Here is a 21,076-nt window from a genome sequence, read left to right on the forward strand (position 1 = left end):
TTTTATCTGTTTATCTTTGGAAATTCCATGTAAGATTTGAAAAAGAAAGTTTCTCTGCTAAGAAGAAAAAGATGTGAAAAGCACTGATCTAATGTTATTAAAGCCCATTGTTGTATGATGAAGAAAACTAGCCCTGAGAGGGTAAGTGATTTATCCAGAGTCAAACAGGTATGTATTGCTGTACCTTTAAAAAGCAAAGTGTAGGGGCCAGCCCCGTGGCGTGGCGCAGTGGTTAAGTTCACAAGTTCCACTTTGGCCACCCGGGCTTTGCCAGTTCAGATTCCAGGTGCCGGTTCAGATCCCGGGTACAGACATGGCACCGCTTGGCAAGCCATGCTGTGGCAGGCATCCCACATGTAAAGTGGAGGAAGATGGACACGGATCTTAGCTCAGGGCCAGTCTTCCTCAGCAAAAAGAGGAGGATTGGCAGCAGATGTTAGCTCAGGGCTAATCTTCCTCAAAAAAACAAACAAATAAAAAGCAAAGTGTAACCATTACTAGGATGTTCAGTTCTTGATTTTTTTGAACTCCTAACATGAAGTGATCTATTTATTCTATGTATTACTTTATTTATTACTTATATCCTGTCAACTTTTAAAAAGTAACTGTGAGTATGAGGGCTATTAAATAACAATCTGATTACAAGAGGGTTTAAGTTAGGTTTAAAGGCACAAGAGCCAGGTAATAAAGAATCAGAAAGATAGCTTTACCGTAAAACATATGCAAACAATTATTGCATCACTTGAATACAGATTTGAACACTCAGCTTCCTGGAAGCTAAGACAGAACAAAAGCAAAAACGTATTCTATAGTAGGTATACCAGTTCTCTCTCTTTCCCCTGAAGTGTAAACTCTTTGAAAATTTTTATATTTTTAAAAATTCCTCCAGGGGATTTAAAGCTCCTAATTAGCGACTTATGACTTATACGTGGTAGATGTTGCATGAATGTCTCTTTTTAAAAGTTACCAATTTTTAAATAAAAAAGATACTTTCCAGGCATTGTCTTTAACTTATGGAACTTATTTATTAGGGGTATTATTATTTAAGGGACATGGAACAACCTACTGGACATGTCTTCAAAGCAGTTTTACAAGATATATAGAAACACTTTTCATATCTTTTACTAGGGGCATAATTTAGTGGAGTCTCTCAAAAGAGAAAATCCATAAACCGTGTATGATCTTGAACGAGATTTGGTTTCAAACAGAGGGTATTTGGTTGCCATCTTCTATCTGTCTGTTTTCCAGCGGTGGGCCGTGTTTCACTCTTACACGCAGCTCAGAGGTAGTGGGCAGCAGCTCTAACTGGCAGTAGGGAGAGAAGTGAAAAGATGGTGACTTTTGCTTCTGCTAAAAAGTCATTTTTGGAATCATTGTGTGTGTAATTTATTGACCCTTGGTCTAGAAGAATCTGATGCCTAATGTTTACTGACTTGTGAAGAATACATAATAGAAGTACAAAAGTGCCTTCTGCTCCAAAATAATTTTGAATTGGAAAAACCACAGTTTATGATTTTGTTTAATATCTTTTTTTTTCTTTAAAGATTTTATTTTTTCCTTTTTCTCCCCAAAGCCCCCGGTACATAGTTGTGTATTCTTGTTGTGTTCTTCTAGTTGTGGCATGTGGGACGCTGCCTCAGTGTGGTCTGATGAGCAGTGCCATGTCCGCGCCCAGGATTCGAACCAACGAAACACCGGGCCGCCTGCTGCGGAGTGCGCAAACTTAACCACTCCGCCACGGGGCCAGCCCCTTGTTTAATATCTTTTAATAGTATCCTCAGCTGTTGAGTTATGCATATGTGTTTAACTTCAGTATAGCAAACTCGTATCCTTAGATCCATTCATAGAAAATTGTATGGAAAATGACTAATAGTTTTTTTCTGGCTTTGTTATCTATATTTACTTTAATCTAAATAATTATTGACCTATATAAGCATTAAACTGTTTAAACCGTGTAGATTTCTTTACGTTGTGTCTAAGTACTGAATTTATGTTTATTTCCCTTTGCCCAAATCTTAGTAAAGGATTTTTGTATGACAGAAGTCAAATGATTGATTCAAGAATGTAAGCCCTCCTGAACACTGACTGCCTTGGAGAAGCACCCTTAAAAGAAGTTGTGTCCAGTTTCTCCTCCTCAGGAGACTTACTGGATTCATCTAGTCTACATGCTGTCCTATGTGTAGCATCTCTCATCTCTCTTTTCCCACAGGAATTTAAACTCATTGATTTAAAAAATAACTAAAAATGTGTTTTTGGTTTTTTTTTGAGGAAGATTAGCCCTGAGCTAACTACTGCCAGTCCTCCTCTTTTTACTGAGGAAGCCTGGCCCTGAGCTAACATCTGTACCCATCTTCCTCTACTTTATATGTGGGACGCCTGCCACAGCATGGCTTGCCAAGCAGTGCCCTGTCCGCACCCGGGATCCGAACCGGCGAACCCCGGGCCGCCAAGGAGCAGAACATGCGAACTTAACTGCTGTGCCACTGGGCCAGCCCCCAACTAAAAGTGTTTTGTAAGGAAATAATAGTGTTTGTTTGATAAAGGAGAAGCCAGAAGCTTGGCTATAACCATCAGATTAGATTAGAATTTCTGAATGTTGTATAATTAAGTATTAAAATCTTTTTATTTTCATTTCATCTTTCAGTATTTCATAAACAAATGCTTCTTGTGTAAGTGATACAGAGGAACTCTGGGGGCCGGCCCGGTGGTGCAGCAGTTAAGTGCACATTCCGCTTTGGCGGCCTGGGGTTCGCTGGTTTGGATCCCAGGTGCGGACATGCCACCGCTTGGCAAGCCATGCTGTGGTAGGCGTCCCACATAGAACGTAGAGAAGGATGGGCACGGATGTTAGCTCAGGGCCAGTCTTCCTCAGCAAAAAGAGGATTGGCAGATGTTAGCTCAGGGCTGATCTTCCTCAAAAAGAAAAAAAAAAAAACAGAGGAACTCTGTTACTTTACCTCACAGTTCCAGTAAAAAAACTATGCTGATGTTTCAGAATATAACAGAGTCTCTGAAACGATGAACATTAAAAGAAAACAAAACAAACACATTGTAGCATGGTTATTCTAAATGCCTTTGAAAACTATGTAGCATTCTATCTTAGTAATGGAAAGAATTTTTTCTGATCTGAGTTTTGGTGACATTAGAAAGTTACTTATCTTCACTGTTCTTAACTTTTTAAATCTTTGAAATTATTGCCACTAACCTCTAATTGGTTTGAGAATTTAATGTAAGTAATTTAGTTTCTTGAGAGAAAATTGTTATACCATTAAATCATTATTTGTAGATTAACTCACTTTACTAATTTACAGGGGACAAAAATTCTGCCAGCTTCTTTTGCCCACAGCTCACTTTTACCCAAATTGTTTATTTTTTGCTGAAGTTGTGTTGTAGAGAGAGAAGCACACATTATTTTCAATAAACCTAGTATTACATTTCATGTAATGGAATGTGAAGGTAAATCTCAACGTGATAACTGAGTTGATTGAGAGGTACCACATAGAACTTACACGCCTACCACCAAAATGTGACTCTTCCAATGCCTCCACAGTAATTTGTGTATGAAACAACCTCAGTTTTCAAAATCTGTTGTTTAACTCATTTGGTGATTCTCTCTCTTTTCTGAAGAGGATAATGTTCTTTCACTTAACTTTTACTTTGAAGTTGACCGTGTTTAGGGAACTCCTGGAATCTGAATACACAATACCAGAAGCAACTCCAAGAACTTTATCTCCAACAAAGCCTGTTTAATTGTTGCTTTTTACACCAGAGCGATAAATTAGGAGTGGCATGTAGGTGTGAATGCGTACTCTTCTTAACTTCCATAATTAATATTAGATTGGCTTTACAAAGATGTTTTTGTGTTGTATACTCATTCTTATGTGTTTTTTCCTTCTTAATTTTCAGTTTCCAGCTAACAGTGCAGTGGATTTTACAACAGTGGAATTCCTGCTTCAGGATTCTAAGAGTTTTTACATGCTTTCAGCACAAGGTCGCATTGTGATGCTATTCTTCCACAGGCCTTTGCTCAAGTAAACTGCTCCAAACATTTGCAGAGGTAAGATACCTTTGGAATGCTGTTTAGAGTAGCTAATGACATACCTTCTAAAAATGTATTTAGCAGACAACAGCAGGTAAAGGATATTTTCATTCTAACTTATTCTAATGTACTAAAGGCATTAAGCAAATACTAAGTGAATTGAATGGAGAGTAAACAGTTATTATTATAAGTTATAAAACACACATCCTCCTATGGAAGCCGTGTCACAGCAGTGCTGGGATTTTATATTATTTCATTTATGGATGGAAGAAAGCTGTGCAGTGTTGTTTGATTGTTCATTTTCCAGTGCTCCAGACCAGGGGATCAAAACATGCATCAAAATACTCTGGAAATTTTTTAAAACATGCAGATGCCAAGCCTTTATCAGACGTTACTGAGTCAAATTTCTGGCAGTGGTGCCCAGTAATGTTGTTGTTCTTGTTTTACTTTTTATTTTGAAATAATTTAAAACTTAGAAAAAATTTGCAAGAGTAGTACAAAGAATTCCCGTATATATCCTTTACCCGGTTTCCTGATGTTACATCTTAGCACATTTGCTTCATTGTTTTCCCTTTCTACCTGCCTACCTGTCTATCAACTTACCTATCCACATTTTTTTCTGAACTCTTTAAGAGTGTGTTGTGGGTCTGATGCTCCTTTACCCCTAAATACTTCCATATAGATTTCCTAAAGAATAAGGATATCTTATGTAACTAGCATAATTAGTCAGGAAATCAGTGCTGATACAGTACAATTTTTGAACCTGTAGACCTCGTTCAGACTTTGCCAATCGCCCTACCAATTTAACAAGTGTCTTCATGTGATTCTTGTGCAGTCAGCCTAGGAGTCATGACTTTTTACCCCTTTTAAACTATGTAAGTTTTGTCCCTGGTAATACTCTATTTCTACAGTCTTCTAATTTCAAATCTGGGAAATTCTGGGAGTTTTGTATGCCAGAAACTGCTCAAAAAAAACCTCATTATCACAATTACTAGATAAGATATTAATGCTGCTTTCCTCTAACATATATATATATATATATAGTCTGGAAGGGGTGAGATTACGGAGGAAGCTCACTTTTCCTCACATAACCCTCCGGAGTCCTGTGGATTCCAGCTCATACCACTTTCTGGATTTCCCTGAATTGGCCTATGGTTTGCATCAGTGTTACTCAAGCTTTTAAACTAGAAAGCAATATACAAATATTAATCCTTTTAAAAATATCACTCTTACAAACAATGACTTTATTTTAATATATAATCTATAAATTATGTTATATTAACTACATGTAATGAATTAAAATAATATAATTATATAATAAAATATAAAAATTATAAAATATAATTTTAATAATTATATTATTTAATTTATGTGATTTTATTATATAATTAATATTAGGTAGTATGTAATTATTACATAATTATTTTTACATAATTAATTATAAATCTATATAGTAAACAAATGGGTGCACTTTATTACAAAAATATCAACTCGTATAAGCACAGACATAGCTAAAGTATTGATAAATTTCCCCCAAACGATGCTTAGGTCATTTAACATTTAAATCAAGCACATGGTATGAATCCCTTTAAAACACGCTTTTGCTGAAGTAATTGTGCACATACATGATTAGAGTTCTTTCTTTCTGTTGACTGATCACACCAGTGAAATGTGAAATGAGTTGTTTGACTGACTTGACTTTTAAAAATCAAATGGGATAGGCACAGGGTTTGGAGAAAAGCCAGGTCTTACGTACAGCAGTATTCTACAGTGCAGGGACGGCCACTTTCAGATGGCTTTGGGTCTGGGCTGCCCGTGGCCTGTGTGTGATGCTGTCGGTGACAGGCCCTGAGATCCCCCACAAGACCCGGAGCGGGCGGTGCTTCAGTGGACCGGTTGACCCATCTCTACCACAGACACACGGCACAAAGCACACTGAGAGGTCGTGAAGCTCAGTTAATATTTAAAACATTCTGATGCTCAGATAAAAGGGGATTCAAGTTGTCACCAATTAGTAGGAAAAGACCAATTATTATACAGACCTATGATCTCTTATAAGTAGAAACATTAAAGGAATCTAAAAGCTGTCACTTTTTATGAAAGAGCAGATGGCCTGAATTAGACCCCTAACATATAATGAGTGTGAGTGTGTCTGTCTAGGTCTGGATGCAGATGATCCAGATCTAGATCTAGACAACTGAACAGGGACACTTTTAGGGCTGTTGGGGGAGGGAGAGAAGAGAATGGAAAACACACTGTCGATGTCCTTTGAGTCATTCTATTCAGTACTATCTATAGGGATTGATCCAGAAAAAGCAGTGCCTTCTGTTCCAGACTTTAACTACTTGGAAATATGTTTAATTATCATATTTCAATAAAATTCACAGTTTAGGCAGTAGAGACTTCCTGAGTCCCTACTCTGGGCCAGACACTCAGCTACTATGATGAACAAGCCACAGCACTGGCTCTTCAGGAGCTGACAGTCCAGTGGAAGGAGCCAGGTATATAAATAGGGCTGTTACCCTACACCCCAATTTTCTACCTTATCACCCCATCACCACTAAATTAGCATCTGGTTCTTGGAAGGAGTAGTCTGTCTCATGTCAGCTCCTGAGTGTTCTCCTTATTGGTCGTGTTCCTCCCCAAACCCCTAAGTCAAAGGCCACCACTGCCTTTGCTGCAGCTCATCTCCTGAAACCCCCCAAAGGGCTCCACATACAATTATGGAGATTGTGTAAGGCACCCTTTGGGGACATAGACTACTGTAGGTTCACAAGGTGACTAAGGGAACTTCATGTAGGAGAAAACATGGCAGGCTAAGTCTGGCTTTTCCCAAAGGCAAAAGAAAACTTTTTGCAAAGAAGTTCAAATCTTTGTAACCCTCCCAAGCATCTCCCCAAGAAACTTGAAGAACACCCGTGTCCTTTGCTAAAGCAATTATCTTCTAGTTGGGACTGGGGACTGGGGTGATGGCTGAGGGAGCCTCCTTCCCCTGAGAGATCTAGCTGGTGCTTTGCCATTTAAGGCTGATCTTTGAGGTCTCTATGGCAGTCTGAAGTGAGAGTGGTCCTCATCACTCTTCCAGGTCTTCTGGAGGAAACCTTTGATTCAAACACACACACACACACACACACACACACACACACACAAACAGGCACACACATACACCACCTGTTTCCTTTGCCCTTAGACACAGGAATTCTTAAGCACGGGGTCATCAATGCTGGTTGCCCAGAGCAAACCCCTAGGGACTGGAGGAGGGTGATGAGTGAAGGGAGTAGCTAGTCTTCCAAATAAAGCAGGAACAAGCGATAATAGCCACGGGACTGTGGCCTTTGGGAGAGGGACTGGATTAAACTGTCTGCTTTGAAGGTAAATTGTCTGACTGAATTAGATAAGGTTTTTTTCCAATTTGGTTTGCAAATATAGTGACAGGAACATTTTTGTTTGAGTTTACTCCACAATCTCAATAGTCATAGATTATCTACAAACAGGTTCAGATACTTAGGAATAAGGATTTTGGGTAATAAAGATTCTTTTCATTGAGTGTGGGGTAGTAACTAGGAACAAGAAGAAGAAGCATGCTGAAGTGGTGGGATGATTCAGCATGGGAGAAATAGTGAACCTTCTGTAAACCTGAGGATCTTTTCTTGACTCAGCAGCAAGAACTGGTGTCTTAGCACTTTTTTGCCAGAGTTACTAATGACCCATTATAAAAGAACAACTGAGGTTGATTATTTATCACGAAGGGATTTCTGTGTGTAGATAGAGCAGCATTTGCTCGATTGAGCCTCTCTCAGTCCTAATCCAGCGCAAAGGCACTGCTTGGCCTGGAGAGGGGTGTGGCGTGCCCTGAGGAAGCTGGACAGAATCTTCTTCCCTCGAACCACGTGTTCATTCATCTAGTTTCTGCTCTGCTCACTCTTCCACTAGTCTGTTTTCTCCACTAATGGCCTGCCCCACCTCTCTCCCTCTCCCAACACTTTCTATTCTCCATTCATATGGCAGACAGAAGATGCTGTGCATAATGGAGCCCAGTTCGTGAACACAGGTCTCTCCTGGTCAGAGGGGAACTTCTCCTGTTTTCTTTTATTCTCCTTTTGTCCCTCTTTTCAGAATTTTAGCCAATTACCTCTTTTTGCTCCTCACCTTCTGTGACAAGTCCACTGAGCTTCTTAGTTTTAAGACAATAAGGGGGATTTGTTCCTGTAAACTCTTTGGTTAAAAAAAAAATGAAAAGAAAATGAAAAACAGTTCTGTCAGAGATGGAAGTACAGGTAAGATCTGAAGCTCGTCACCGCTGGGCAGTTCCAGTTCACTGGGGGCTCTGTAAGTGACCTGAGAGGAGACATATTTAGCAGTTAAAAGTATTTTTAGGAGACCTTAAAATAGAGCCAAAGAATAAATCTAACAGAAACAAGAAAAGGAGAACTTGGATTCTGGGATACCCTGTGGTTCTTGAAATGTGAATAAAATTACTTCCTGAAAAAGCTCAAAAAGGTTGTTAATCATTCTCTTCTCAGTCACCATGTTCAGCAGGGTCTCAGGTGCCTGTCTGACAAATAGCTCCATGGGCGTGAGTGATCCAAACGAGGCACAAATCTTTACACACTTCCTACGTGTCAAAACAGCCTGCAAGATTTTAAAGAAACGTCCTCGCTTGACAGCTCCCGTCAGTAGGCCCTGGGACCATGCGGGGACCCGACACGTTAGGTGGACCTGTTCCAGCTTCTCCATTCTTTCCTTTTTCATTCCCTTTCTTTTCCTCTCTCTCTTTTTAATTGTGTATTTTATATGTTACCACCTTCATAACTCTAATGTTCTTGGTGGTCAAACGTTACTGAAATCAGGATCCTGAGAGTAGTTCAAGAAATAGTGTAAGTGGGAGTGCAAGAAAGGTTCTTCAACGGATGTGTTGAGTCCAGCACACTTTTATCTTATCAGTTGGTTTCTTCTTCCTTGAGAGAAGGAGGGGAATAGCTTGAATGAAAAGTACATAGACCAACTTGCTATAATGTGTCATCTTAGAAGTTGACTTTAGACAGATGAAGTTGAAGTCGTATGTGAACACATAGTACACCAATTCCTTCCCTAACCCTTCTATTAGGGCTCACTGTGCCTCACCATGTGATGGTCATTGTGTTTTTGTGCTATGCTCCATGAGAGCTATCAGCTGCATATAACCACCTCCTTTTCAGATATTTAAAATCTACCAGTGGGAACAAGTATGTACACAAATAACTTTATTACTAAGTGGAAGGTAATGTCCCTGTAAAGATATAAATAAAGCTCTTGAGTGTTCTTAGGAGAAAAAGATCAGATCTAACTAGAGGAATGTGAGGAATTCATGCAGGAATGGATTTTCCACTCCAAATGATTTCTCAAGAACTACTAAGCCTCCAGCAGCTAGAGATTCCTAAGAGGTCATTCCAAAGCTATGGGAATTGTGCCTGGAAAGCCAATAATGTGGTAAGGTTTAGGTGTATTTGGGAAATGTTCATGTAGGCTCACTGAGATGTTCCAGGAGACATTTATGGATAAAAGACAATGAAGAAGACACAGATCCTGTCCGTGGAGAGCGTCCAGTCTGGTGTGGGACATGATGAATAAAAAACAATGTTTGCTACAGTGTTAGAAGTGCTGTATTAGAGGCACATACAAGGGAGGAGGAGGAGGAGTCAGAGAAGGCAGTAAAGACTGGTCCTGAAAGAGACAGACAATTTTATTAACCTGCATGAATTACAGGGGAAACTAGAGTTTATACAGAGATACAGAGATGTGAAATGCACATCCTGTTGAGCAAATTGTAAGATTCAGTGGCTAGAGCGTGTGGGACAGGACGAGCCAGGAGGGGCAAGAAATGAAAGTCCAGATAATTAGGTTAGGGAAGGACCTTGAAGGCCAAGGAAAAGAATTTGGATTTATTTGCCAGGCAACAAAGGCTTCTGAGTGAGGAAATAAAATAATCATACAAAATTATATAAGTAAATACTTTTTTCTTTAACCAAAATAAAACACAGAACCTCCTCTCCTAAAGACTATGGAATACCAAAGAATAGACAGACATACAAATCCAAATAATCTGGTGAATAGGGCAGTTAAAAATTTTTCATAATGGTCAAGGGCAAGGACAGCCCTGAGCTCCTAGGATTTTAAGATACATGAGAGCGCCAATGTCTGTGTTCATCACCAAGCCCCAAGTGTTTAATTAAAATTTGTTGAAAAAGTGAAGGAAATATCAGATAAGTGAGTGAAACAATGAAAATGACCCCCAAATAATTTCAATCTTTATGAAAGGAGGAAGAACAAGGAAGACCAGTGCCCTCCAGCTTTGCGTAGACAGCTTCTACATGAGAAGGAGGGAATCAATCCTACATCTTGTTTTCTCCTTGGATGAGTCAATAACTAAATGGTAGTAAAAAGAATATGTCCCAAAGTCGGGGGAAAACAAGAGGTACCATTCCTAGTGAGCACACTTCCTGTGGACTTTCAACACATGTGCACAACACATAGGTAGGAATGAAGAGATGACAGGATGCTGTAATTGGTGAAACTGAGAGCAACAAACGTACTCATCTTGGTTACATGATAAAAATGACTATAGGAGGGATGAAAACTAACACTCCATAGCAGAATAAATATTGAGTAGTTAATTAACAGTTTCAGCAGAAGTGACATGTAAATACACATACTTACTAAGGAAAACAAAGTAGGAAATCCTATTATCTGTTTAATATCTGTGACCTCTTTAAAGCTAGAAACCACATATTTGATGTCTTTGGTTCCTAGCACTGAGCACACTGCCTTAGTAGGCTAGCAGGCTCTCAAAAAATAAATACTAAATGCAAATGAATATACTCAGATGCCCCTTCAAGTGTCTGCATCCATCACCTTCCTCCAGGGTGTGAAGGTGGTGTGGTCTACCCACCATCACCTGCCATCACCCAGGGGGACCTCAGGAGACCATCCTTCCTCTGGAGCCCACCTGTCATTTCAAGGTTATGACAGTAAGGTGGCAATTTTTACGGATTCTTCCTTCTTTCCTTTTACTGTTTAGAGGATCACTAGGGTGGCCGTAAAAACAAGAGCCTGATAGCTCTGGAGAGAGCCAGGATGAGGGCAGGGCAGGTTGTACAAGCCCTTCCACAAATGCTCTGCCAGGCCCCTGCCTTGTGTGCGCAACACCTGAAAGCTGACTTAAACGCATCCCACTGTTCCAGGATGGCTGCCTTTCCAGACTGTAGACTGCTGCTGGGGCAACTTGCCAAATGCTGCTCCTGGTCTGAGAAGGTTAACCAGTGTCCATGCTGCATGGGAATGAGCCTGCAGAATCAATGCCTATCGACACTGAGATTTCACTTGGATCTAACTCTGCCAGATAAAGCAGTAAGAGGCGTGAAATCCAGCAGTTTACCTGAGAACAAATTTCATGCCGGTAAATTCTAATCTTTGCTATTGGCAGTGTTGTTCAGCTCTGCAAAGGCTGCCCCGCCTTCTGCCCTTTCCCAGCCTGGAAAGCAAAGCCAGCTTGGGTCACACCTGTCCTGGTGGCAGAATCCATTGTGTGTCACGGCCTCCCCTCCATGTCAGCACAAATATCCTTTAAGCCAAAACTTTCCTCTTACCATTTCCATGACGGAATCATTTCATCTGTAATAATTTTCCATCAGAGGCTGGGGAGGAGGCTGCTGGAGTTTACCTGCTGTTCAAACCAGGCACGGTGGAGAGAGACCATTTTTCTTTGTATTTGAAACCACCAGGAGGATGAAAATGCCCCATCAATACAGCCAATCAGGAGTATTTTATATCTATTGCTGCAGTGAGAAAGCCCACCTGTAACAAAATAGAAGAGGGATGCAAAGAAATAAGAAGCAAAAAATAAAGAAGAGAAGGAAGAAAGATTTAGAGAAAAACGGGAGCAGGAGTAGTCAATCCTTCCTGTCGAAATGCTCTGTGGTTTATAGCAAAATAGTGCTTTGCACAGCGGGGGTTATTTGTCAAGGGTTAAATGTCACTCAAATCACGCCCGTTATGAACTGGAAAGTGTGTACGTGTGTATGCGTGTGTGTGTGTGTCTGGAAGGATCGAGATGCGATGCTACTTTCTTATGCATTTCAAATGGAGCCACGCTGGCCTGGAGATGACCTGCCACACGATTTTTAAATTATCTCTGAGCGCGCTCCGCTTGTTTTGGAAATGCTCTAAATAAAAATAATGGACTGTCTTTTAATAAGTCTCATTGTGAGGATTCCACATGGCAAACCACGCAGCGCAGCTTGGAGGCAAACATCGGGCATGTGTGATCTCGCTGGAAGAGAGACAAATGGTGATGCGAGGAACTCCATTGAGGGACTGCTGACAAGAAAATGGCATTTGCAAACTGACCCATCTGTCAGGGTGGAGAATCTTGGCACCTGTCATGCAATTTCAGTCATGACTTTTAATGAAGCTGCTTTCCCTTAGGTAAAATTGGAACTTGACTGTAATGTTAGCTGCGAGCACGTCTTGTTTTCCCCTTCAGAGCGCTTGTGTACGTGAGGCGGTTCAAATGAGTCTTAAAGCCAAAGTAATGATGTTTACCAGCTTTTCCCCTGTTCTCCCCAGAACTCTGGATTTGAAAAAGATGTTGCACTGAGTTTTCTTTTTTTTTCTTTCTTTCTTTTGCAAAATGTCTCCTTTTGCCAATGAATGCTGGTTTCGGCATAGACTTTCATACGGTTCGGCTCACCCTTCTCCCCACCATCCCTGACCTCCCTCTCCCCCTCGCCTCCACCTCTGACTGGGTTGTTTCAGTGAATTTAGCCCAAGGAAGTATGTATATAATAAAAACTCGATTGGGATTTGTTGGCTGTCAGTCAATAAATCAGTCAGAGTTTAATTACCAGGCAAGTGATGGGCTGTGGTGACAGGCACCAGCTCTGGTGGAGAGGATTTCTTTTGGGGCAACCACTACAGAAAAAAAAAAAAAACCTAAAAATGAGGTTACTTTGCATGTGTGTGTGTGAGAGAGAGAGAGAGACAGACAGACACAAGGAGAAGCTAAGAGACAAAATCGAAAAGCAAAAAGTTGAGTGCAAAAGCCAAAGAGAAATGAAAAGTTAAGGAACTCCACTGCTGCCGTCAACCCTATCGAAACTGGAAATCTCACTTCCTACCAAAACTATCGGAAAGAATTACTGTATAAAAAATGACATAATGTGTTAAATGCTGTTTCACACAGTAGGAATCAAGTGTGTTTTCTCCCTTATTAACTTCCCACAAACAATGAACCATTTCTTTCCCACCCCCCCAGCACCCAAACACCACTTTGGAGCAAGATTCCAGGTTGAGAGACCCTACTACAGATTCAGGATTATTGGGGCAGGGAGGGGAGGGCGGGGGGAATATTCTTGTCTTTTTTTCTAAAGGCAATTCACACTCAACATAGATTTTATTTTTGGCTAGTTATAGGAAATGTCATCTTCTACCTGTCATGTGTCATGAAGCTGTATGTGAAGATGCAGGGTATTTTGACTGAAGGGATGTTCTATTTTCTTTTCACTGTTCTCCAGTGGTATGTCTCAGTTTGTTTATTTGAAATTCTTAGATCATTTTAAGGAATTGTGGGGATCTTTGACTCAAGGTAGTATATCCACTACTCAGAGAACCCCTCTCGGCTGGAGTAGGAGAGGAAGGGAGGCATCGGGCTGTGCTGAGAATCTGGGATGGTGGAGGAGGCCCAGAGTATAGATCCTTTCCTAGAATTTAAATTCCATTGAATTTTACCAGAGTATCCTGGATCTTTTCCTCCTTTCTGGAATTCTTTTAGAATTATACAAAAGCATGAGATTTTTATATCATAAAGGTTTAAGACAAAAAAGATCAGGCAGGATGAGCTGTGAAGATATATGAAAAAAAATTATACACAGCACCAAAGCAAAATCAGCAGGCTTTTGGCTTTTGCCAATTCTTTGTGAAAAGAAAATATTTGGCATTTTGCCTAAAATCTTAGCAGCAAACATCAGCCATTCAAGCTTAAATTGATATTGAAAAACAAAACCAAAAAGGAAAACAAGACAAAACAAAACCCTGCACCCCTGGGCCAGAAAATTGCCTGTGACCTGAGTCCTGGAAACCTATAAACTAGAGCCAATTCCCCCACTTCCATTTGCCCTGGGTTGAATCCTTTCTAGGCCTCAGTTTACCCAGCTTGCCGCTCAAATGCCAATGCTCTTGGGGACCAATAAATTCCTCTATGGTTTCAGTCCAGGTAGCAAGTGATCAATTTCAATAAACTTAAGAATGAGCAGGCTTTGTTTAAATGTCTGTTAAAACAAACTTTATGACTGCTTCAGTGCTGTATCAGATAGCCCACCATGTCCACATACCCCATAAAACACGTCACCAGGCTTCCCGAATATGTCAGGTTAAGAGAACCAGAATCTTTCCTGGAGCATTTCTGTTTTGAATGTCTCACCCCATATGAACAACCTTTAAGTCCAAACCTAATGGGACATTGTAACCAGAAGAACTAGAATTAGAAGAAATAATAGTGGTATTGTCTCAGAGAAAAAAGGAAGATCATGAAGTGGAAAAAATAAGCGAAATACTATTTTAAATTAGCCAAAAGGAGCTTCATTCTTATGGTTTGACATTTTGCAGTGTCAAAAAACTGCCTGCGTTTTCAACCCATCAGGATTCTTACCTGCCGCAAAACTGCGATCAAAGGAAAGGCACAGACATTCATCCAGCCACAACTGGATTATAATCCAATGCTTACCAAGAAGGTAAGACAAACCTAAACACGCCTCAACAACAAAAGACTGGCGGGTCCCTCTTTTAAGCCCACTATTTCTGTTGAGTATCATTTATGTACATCTTCAAATAAAAGAGAAAAGCAACACTGAAACAGTTATTAAGTGTGGAGCTTTCCACTGCTTCCAAGCGATCACTATCATGGAAAGATGTCTATGGCAACTCTCTGGCAACATCCCCTCATTGCTGTTGTTGTTGAAATAACCATGGGGTTTCAGAAATGAGTAAAAATTAAACTACATCTTTATATTATCCTATTTTTAAAGATCTCCAGGAATGGGATTTTTCACAAAAGGAATAACACTCTATTATGGTGCCCTAAAACCCTTCACCACTTTACATTCGAAGTGCTGCACTAGGAGCTTGTTTCCTCTTGTTCTCTTAAGACAGAGAGGAGAGATTTCACTTATGTGCTGTTTTTTTAATTTTTATAGACCAGCTCACTAGCACAGGATGAAAGATTTGCACAAAAATGGGTGTGGAAGTCACTGTTGGCAACAAGTCCCTGCTGGCGGATTGTTCCCCGGCAGCAAGCTCCTTTGTGCCCAGCACTCCTGTTGTAGTTGTTAGCACACGCTCCTTCATTCACTCACACACGGATCCCTCGTTTGATTGGGGCAGGCCACGCATTTTGACTAAAGACCTCCTTAAGCTCTAGGGAGATATTCAAAAAAAGGAAGGCAAGGCCCCTGCTTTAAAGAGCTGGCCTTCTCATGGGGATAGACTGAAAACAACCAAACATGTAAGCAAGAGAAGCATCAGATGGTGATGAGTGTTATGTGGAAAATGAAAATAACACGCACTAGAAAGCTCCTTTGGTTTTCTGGTCAGGAAAGATCTCTCTGAAGAGGTGACATTGAAGCAAAGGAGCCAGGTGAGTGAAGGTCAAAGCAAGAACATTCCGGGCAGAGGGGACATCTTGGAACCTTGGGAAAGGAAATGAAGGCTGGCGTTTTTGAAGTGTAATGAACAAAGGCAATGTGACCGGAGACGAGTTAGGACAGGCAGGCGGGAGGAAGACCATGTAGGGTCTTGTACCCATGGCAGCAGTTTACATTTTCTGCTAGGTTTAACAGCAAGCTATTGTAGGGTTTCAGAATGAAGACTGACATGATTTGATTTGAGTTGAGTTTTAAAAGCATCACTCTAATGTCTATTTAAGTGGCCAAAAGTAGAAACAAGGAGACCAAAGAGGGGATATTGCAATGGTCCAGGCAAAAGATGGCTTGTGGCTTGGGCTGGGATGACTGTAAAGAGATGATGAGAAGTGGATAGATCCAGGACTTATCTTGAATTAGTCAACAGGAACTGTTGATGTATTGCATGATGCTGAGAGATAGTGAAGTATATCCTTCAGTATGAGCAGGCTATACTGTGTGACACACAGCACCAAAATCTTAATGGCTTAGAACAACTTAGATTAACTCCCCCTCCATGCTCCATGTCCATGGAAATTCAGCAGGGACTTTGTTCCACATTGTCCCCACTCAAAGACCCAGGTTGATGGAGACACTGCACTTGGAATGTGGCTGCTTGCTGAATTAGGATTAAAAGAATACAGACAATCATGCACTGACTTGTAAATGCTTCCACACAATGGTGACACCTGTCACCTCTACTCACAGCTCATTGGCAAGGATCATTTGGTCAAGGGGAGGGAAAAGTAGAGTTATTCTCTGTGGAAAACAGTGGAGGGAAACCGGGTATTGGGAAACATAGCTAATGTTGATCACAGGAGATGTCAAGGGCAATGCCTCCATTTTTGATTTGAGTAATGGCATAGATGCCGCCATTTCTTGACTGGGAGATGAGGGGAGGAGCTCTTGTAATCCTTCACCATGATTATAGCTGTTGGTTCAACACTCATCTTGCCAGAGACGGTGCAAGCTCCATACTCCCAGGTCACTACTGTCCTAGACTCTATGAACCCAGCACCATGACTGGAGTATAATATTTGGTGATTTTATGAATGAATTAATGAAGCAAAGAATAAGTCATTAAGCCTTTTTTTTTTTTTTCACTTTCCAAGGGTGGCAAACGATTGTATTTTCAACCTTCCTGTCTGAAGTCAACCCAGAAGTCCACGTTTAAGCCTGTATTATAAGCCAGGGCTCAGCTGCATGGGCTGATTCACACAGGAGGGGTTAACAGCTACATACTTTCCCCGGCCGACATTTGGCTGTGATGAAGTTTCGTGCTCTAGTTCCTGATACCTCCATGAGTTTTGGCAACTTATCTGAATGCTTCAGATTACCTTCCTGGTCACCAGCTGACTTCTCAGTTTTTGAGTTAGCTGCACTTTCAACTCCAGCTAAGGGACACTTTGGTCAGCCAAGGCATTCTGACACTATCCTATGAGCCATTGGAGGTATGGACCATTTTCAAGTCAAGAATTGGCATGAACTGTGCTGACTGGAAACTCCTGAGGGCTGGTGCTATATTCCTTGAATCTAAACATTCCCAACACCAATCAGAGTAATGGTCACACATAGGCACACAATAAAAACTTGACATGTGAATTACTGAGCAAATGAATGAACACATAGATGATTGAATGAGGTTTAAAAGGATTAATGTTGTGGCAGTAGCAGGTTTAATTGGAGGAGGTACAAGCATGTGGCAGAAAAATAAGCCCTGTTGGAAGAGTCTAGAGGTGAATTTATAATGCCCAGATACCGTCTGTCTCAGTTCAGTGAGTCCTTGGCTGAAGATGAGTGATATTTAAAATTGCAACTCAATATTCCTTCTGATTCAATGTCAGTGCGACTTGTTAGAAAGACACAGGGCAAGATTTAAAGAAATAACTTGTAAAAAATTTATATAGAGAGATAAAGTTATGTCATCAGAATTACTAATACCTGACTCCCCATGCAACAGTAACTCTGAATTCCAACACTATATAATTTGATCTAATGAAAACATGCATTGAGTACAACTTTAAGATGATAAGGCTTATGGTTTTCAAACCCTTTTTAAATCTGTGATATCAATTTAGGCACCTGCTCAAGACACCCAAACCACACTTTTGGCATATAGGAATACTAAAATCCACTTAATTTTCCAGTGGTATATTAACGTGGAGTTGTTTACTTGCAAGAACAGAAACACAACTAAACTAGCTTAGAGGAATGCATGTGCTCATATGAACAAACCACAAGCAGGACAGGACACAGCTGGAAAGGTTGTGTGCAGCTGAGCTTTGAGGATGGCTGAGACCAGGTTCTCACACACCATCAGCTTCTCTCCTGGTCTCCTACTCAAGTCCGCTTCCTTCTGTATGTTGACTCTGTTCCTTCACACGACAGATCAGCTTCCTTCACAGTAAGGAAGACACGGCAGCCAACAGCTCTAGACTCTGATGTCTCCTCTAGGGAGGAACTCAATCCCTTTTCCAAGCTCTAATTGGATGGCAAAGCAAGATGCAGATCATCTGTCACCTGGAGATGAGAGGGAAAGTGATTGGCAGCTTTTACTGAAACCACAGGGCTGTGGCTCTTGATCAGTGGTAGGAGCAGCTCTCTGAAGAAGAATGGGGTTGTTTCCAGCTGAAGAGAGCCTAGGCACTCATTCTTCCACCGTCTCTCTATGCTGTAAACCTTCAGGAGGCTGCTGCTGCTGCTGTTTACTCTGCTGGGGTTGTTTATTATTTTTAACCCCCACTGTATGAGTGAGAGAATGAGCGTGTATTTGCTTGTTCAGGCTGCCATAACAAAGCACCGCAAACTGGGTGGCTGCAACAACACAGATTTATTCTCTTACAGCACTAGAGGCTGGAAGTCCAAGATCATGGTTTAAGCAGATTTGGTTCCTTCTGACGCTGTGAGTGAGAACCTGTTCCAGGTCTTTCTCCTAGTTTCTGGTGGTTTGCTGGCAATCTTTGGTGTTCCTGGGCTTGTAGATACACCCCCTTGATCTTTGCCTACATCTTCACCTGGCACTCTCCTTATGTGCATACACATCCAAATTTCCCCTTCTTATAAGGACACCAGTCATATTGGATTGGGGCCCACTCTTGTGACCTCATTTAAACTGAACCTCTGCAAAGACCATGTCTCCGAATAAGGTGCCACTCTGAGGAGCTAGGAGTTAGGAGCACAGCATATCCTTTATGGGGGGAGGGGGGACACAATTCAACCCATTACAGAGGGCGAGGACATTTTTGCTCAATAAAATGGGTGGACTTCTTGAGAGTGAACATCATTCAGTCTCTAACTCAGTTCTTCTTAAATCCCTTTCACTTGCTAATTTATTGTGTTCTTAGCATTGCTATCTGTGTTTTAGGAGGTTTTTTTTTTTTTAACCAAAGTTAATATTGTCTATTTGCATTTAACTTTGGCAATACAAATGTAAACAACTTCACTTTTCTTCACTGTTACCAAATCATAAGTAATTACACATTTTTTATTGTAGACCTATGGACAATCAACATTACAAATTCTTTATTTAGAATTTTTTCAACCAAATTAGTTTTTCTTTAGAATATTTCTCAAAAGGAACATTGGCTTCTTCCCCATATATTTACTAAAATAATTCTCAATAAAATCAATCACTACAGTATAATATGTTAAAACCGTTTCACACATTCCGGTAATTGAGTACTGGATCCCCTTTTGAATTTATGTCTTCCATGTTACATCACAATAGGTATTAAAGAAAGAGGTTAAGGGAAAAAATGAATGACTAATAAGTGGTATTATTCATTGTGATAATTTGTGAAGAGGAGAAAATTCGGTTTTCAAATGAAAAGGTATCAAAATCAAGGATTGATCTGAAATTTTGTTTTAAAATAGTGTCATTTTTTGCCCCGGTCTGTGAAACCATTTGTGCCCTCAGATGAGCCACTGGGAAGACTTGCTGGAGTCTCTGAGCAGAGGAATTCCTGGACACCCAGCTTACCCATTCTGGACTCTCATAAAATGTTCTCAACATGATAAAAATGTGCATAAGTATATTTTTTTCTTATTTTTTAAATTAGTAAAAAGATAACTGAGTGGGACTCTCAGAATGGTGGAATGAGGAACTTGGCAATTTTCCCCAAAAAGCAATGATGAAACTGCATAAAATTATTAAAACAATTACTTTCACACTATGAAAATTGAGCAAACACATAAATCAATCAAGAAGCATTTATTCAAGCAAAACTACTGAACTCCAGGAAGGGACGATGGGAGTGTCCAGAGTTTTAGATGCTCCCATCTCCCTCTGGCTTTGTTTTACCAGAGCTGAACAAGGTATGAAAACCAGCACCTTTGAGCTCTAGGAGACTGCCATGAGTTAGAATGGAGTATGGAAAAACCCCATGCCTGGAGGTGCTGTGCAAAAGGAATATGAACCTCAGTGCAAACAATTGGGGATGGATAGCTAACACAGACGGTCTGAGGGTGCAGTATCATGAGACTAACCAGAGGTTAATCAAGACAATTCTGGAAATGAGAAAGCCAGAGAAGCTCTTAATAAGATTTGACATATTCGTGGCGGTCTGGAAGGTTGGGTGTATGCATAAAGTTGTGAGAACCCTAGCCATCTGTTCATCTCTGGCTGAATATGAGGTCTTGAGTATGCAAAGAGGTGACAGGAGAAGGCCCTGCAGAAAGTAAAAAGTCAAGGATTTATTTTTTTTATTTTCTTGAGGTCATAATAATTTATATCATTGTGAAATGTCAGTTGTACATTATTATATGTCTGTCACTATATTAATGTGCCCCTTCACCCCTTGTGCCTTCCCCAACACCCTTTGCCTCTGGTAACACCAAATTGTTCTCTTTGTCTGTTAGTTTAACTTCCATTTATGAGTGAAATCATATGGTGTTTCTCTTTGTCTGCTAAAAGCTGGGAATTTTAATGTGTTTCCCAACCAACACTCAGATCCATTGTCAAGGGGTAGAATGGCACATCTGGCCATTCATCAGCTGACCACTAAGCTATGGTGACCCAGAAGAGACTCTATGAAGCCAGGCTTAGAAGAGAAAAAAGAATTAAAATAATAATAAACTGGTCAGAGACATCAGCCTCTCCATGTTGCAAAGGAGACAGATTACATAATTAGTCAAGTCGGTACACAAAAGCAACAATATCAATTCCGGAAGAAGTAGGAGATCTAAATCCAGAGTTGGTGCAATATTATCTAAAATGTCCAGTTGTCAACAATAAAAAATGAGACCTGCAAAGAAATGGGAAAGTGAACCATACATGGGGAAAAGTCAACAGAAACTGTTTCTGGGGGAGGTGAAGATATTGGACTCA

General features: G+C 40.5%; 1 long non-coding RNA gene across 2 annotated transcripts in view; it reads right to left on the minus strand.

The window, feature by feature from the left end:
• Window positions 1-6,410: 6,410 nt before the first annotated feature.
• LOC138923080 (uncharacterized) overlaps window positions 6,411-21,076 on the minus strand; it is a 30,694-nt gene continuing 16,028 nt past the window's right edge. The window contains exons 3-4 of one of the 2 annotated variants that reach the window (XR_011436198.1): window positions 11,665-11,872; window positions 6,411-8,377 (exon numbers count right to left, since the gene is read on the minus strand). This is a non-coding gene — a long non-coding RNA (uncharacterized lncRNA). Of the gene's footprint in view, window positions 8,378-11,664; window positions 11,873-17,292; window positions 18,271-21,076 lie in introns of those variants that run through there. The other variant, XR_011436199.1, reaches the window with a different exon arrangement.

The sequence above is a fragment of the Equus caballus genome, unplaced genomic scaffold (assembly GCF_041296265.1).
Source record: "Equus caballus isolate H_3958 breed thoroughbred unplaced genomic scaffold, TB-T2T unassigned-0001564, whole genome shotgun sequence".
NCBI classification, from domain to species: domain Eukaryota; kingdom Metazoa; phylum Chordata; class Mammalia; order Perissodactyla; family Equidae; genus Equus; species Equus caballus.